This window comes from Schistocerca americana, chromosome 3 (assembly GCF_021461395.2).
Source record: "Schistocerca americana isolate TAMUIC-IGC-003095 chromosome 3, iqSchAmer2.1, whole genome shotgun sequence".
NCBI lineage: Eukaryota > Metazoa > Arthropoda > Insecta > Orthoptera > Acrididae > Schistocerca > Schistocerca americana.
The window spans coordinates 511,685,751-511,688,952 of NC_060121.1; the positions used below are offsets into that span (position 1 = coordinate 511,685,751).

The 3,202-nt window shown below is 39.6% G+C and overlaps 1 non-coding gene across 1 annotated transcript; it reads right to left on the bottom strand.

The window, feature by feature from the left end:
• Positions 1 to 2,817: 2,817 nt before the first annotated feature.
• Positions 2,818 to 2,890, bottom strand: Trnan-guu. The gene has a single exon. It is a non-coding gene; the product is annotated as a tRNA-Asn (tRNA).
• Between the last annotated feature and the right edge of the window lie 312 nt (positions 2,891 to 3,202).

Genomic DNA, 3,202 nt, shown 5'->3' on the forward strand with positions numbered 1-3,202 from the left:
TCTCCGGCGTCAAAATCACCGTTCTTAAGGCGTTGAAATCGTTCTTTGCACGTTCTTCCTCTAATAGTTCTCTCACCATTGGTCTTGCCCAGCATTTTAAGAGCCACAGCCGCAGATTTCTTCATGTTAAAGCAGAAAATTAAAACTTCCCGCAAAGGGCGAGAAATGGTTACGTAAGTTGACGTACTTAATCGAGAATAACCTCATGATGCAATCACAAATCGACTAATATTTTTAAGGCATTATGTTTACAGATGCCTAAGCTTGTTGCATTTCACCTACGACCAATCACCTGAACACTACTTGCCGCTAATGCCCTCTATCGCAAAACGGCGGAAGCAAAGTGGATAATGGAATGGAAAATGGGAACACCTCAAGGCTACTACGATGAAAGTCTTACTTGATTATTAATGGTGTCAATAAAAAATTCAGAAAAATGAATTATTATTGTAATGAACTACTCGGAAGCCGGTCTGAAAGCGACTATCCATTAAAGAGCGCGGATTCTAATCAAAACTTGACGAGCACCATCAATGTTTACGAAAGTTCTTTACGTGGTTTTGATGGCTATGCAGTACGTACGGAAACGTTTTCCGTGACAATTCAATATTTAATTCAACTTTATGCGAACCTGATAACCGTCCACGACGCACATGTACAGCCTGCAGGACTCCTATCAGAAGAATGGCTTTTTACAGACATTTTCCGAGGCTATTTCAAACTTTAGTTCACTTTTAAGTACATAATAATAGAAACTGTAAGGTACGCATACTGTTAGCATGGAAACGAGTTGCTTTTTGTGAGTTGGCCTGTTTCGCGCCAGCCATCTCAAGGCGCACAGGTTTGGCTCAGTCCGAAAATAATTTGTAACATTAAATGAAATCTTTAATTAAGTACTGAATATGCAATTATGGTTACTAAAATCACGATTAGAAAGCCATCAGCTTGGATATGTCATCAGCATAGTCGGAAATCAGCGTGCTGTAGATGAAGTGAAGGAATTCTGCTACCCCGGAAGAAATGACGAACGAAGCAAGGGAGATATACAGAGCAGACTAGCACAGATAAAGAAAGCATTTGTCATTAATTTTCCGTCTGTATCTAACATAGAACGTAATTCGAGGAAGAATTTTTTGAGAGTGTACTTCTGGATTTTAATACCGTATGAAAGTGATTCATGGTCGACGTGTAGAAAGAGGAAAGTATCAGAGTCGAAGTATTCGAGTTGTTATGCTATAGAATGATGTTAGAATCTGGGAGGAAAGGATATGTGTAAAATACGACCCAAGAAGAAAGGACAGGGCGATGGAACATATGTTAACACATCCGGGAGAATTCCGAGCTACCAGAGGGAGCCATACAGGGCAAAAACTGTCTGGAAAGACAGAGATTGAAATACGAGTATATGCAATAAATAGTTGAGGAAGTTGGGTGTAAATAGTACTTTGATATGAGAGATTGCCATAGGAGAATCAACGTGGCGGGCTTCATCCGCAACCAGTCCGAAGATTGGTAACCCCCCTCCGGCACAAAATAAAAATCTCAGTAACACTTTAAAAAATTGTGTGCCGAATTATGTCTGAACAAGTTTCCCCTTAACGTTCATGAGCAATGATCTTTCTCGTAGAAGTAGTGGTCCACCAAGTTGGAAAACAGAATGTGTAAAGTATTTAAAGTGCAAGAGAAGTAGCGGCTGCTTGAAGTTATGAGGATGGAGAGGAAGCGAGCACATCTAACTCAGATGGTACGAGCACTGCAAGCAAAATAGAGGTTTCTACTTATATTTGTGGTTTGTCTTAAAATCTCAGTCAGGAAATCACTGCACCCTCTATTGCACAACGAAATACTCATTCTCGATCTCAACGGCTCTCGTTGCTCCATGTCCGCATTCACAATTAGAATGAGTGGAGGAATGTATGAATTAGAGGAACCGGGACATATGGGAAACTATAAACGAATCTGCAGCCTGCAATTACTGTTGGCGGGGCATGTTACACATATTAAATGGATACACTACATTAACAGTACAATAGGTTTGTTTATAAATAAATAAATCTTCTGCTACCAGTCACGATTTTCTTTATTTTACTATTCGCACGACGCGTTTCGAGAAATAATTCCCATTTTCAAGTGCGTTTTTTTTATGTGTGTTAAGCCATTTCTTTTGATGTTGTCAGTGTGTGTGAGTCTGCTTCATTTTGTTGACTTTTACTGTAATACATAAGAAACGCGATTTTTAGTTGGGTATCAATTCTTTCTGTGAGGTTAGTGGCTAAAGTTTGAGAACAATTTGCACTTACAGATCTTTGTAACTGTTTTGTTTATATAAGATATTTTCGATGTGTAAAATGTACAAATTGTGTGTGATGTTAAGTGTGTGTGACTCTATACACAAATGGAACCATTAGAAAACTGTAAGTACAAACTGTTCTCAAACTTTAGCCACTAACCTCACAGAAAGAATTTATACCCAACTAAAAATCGCGTTTCTTATGTATTACAGTAAAAGTCAACAAAATGAAGCAGACTCACACACACTGACAACATCAAAAGAAATGGCTTAACACACATAAAAAAAACGCACTTGAAAATGGGAATTATTTCTCGAAACGCGTCGTGCGAATAGTAAAATAAAGAAAATCGTGACTGGTAACAGAAGATTTATTTGTTTATAAGCAAACCTATTGTATCTACAGTCGCAGGCTTTCAAAAACCATTTATAATGGATCAAATCAGATTAACAGTACAGTGACAAGTATTACAATTTTGCGACTATACCGAGCTACAATGTACCAGAGCAGAAGAAATTAAAATTTGTAGCAGGACGTGGTTTTGATCCACGGACCTTTGGGTTAACAGCCCAATGCGCTCCCAACTGCGCCATCCTGCTCCATGTATGTCCGTTTCCTTCAGGTAGAACATACCCAGCACACCCTCTTTGAAGGGGGGAGCTTCCGGCAGCTGGCAGGTGCGAGCTTGCACCTGGAGGACGCAATTTTCAAGTGGGAGAACCGCTAAACAGCTGTGCGATTTGAGAAGTTATTTTATTCCATTTTATTTTCATAATCAGTTTCGGCAATTCAAATGCCACCTTCAGGCCCCTATGCACCTCATGTATAGGCATTCAGACGTGTCGATATGGGCGTACTGGAGCCATCAGTATCTGGATGTCATGAATTCGTATTGCAAGCGCTTCCTTCGA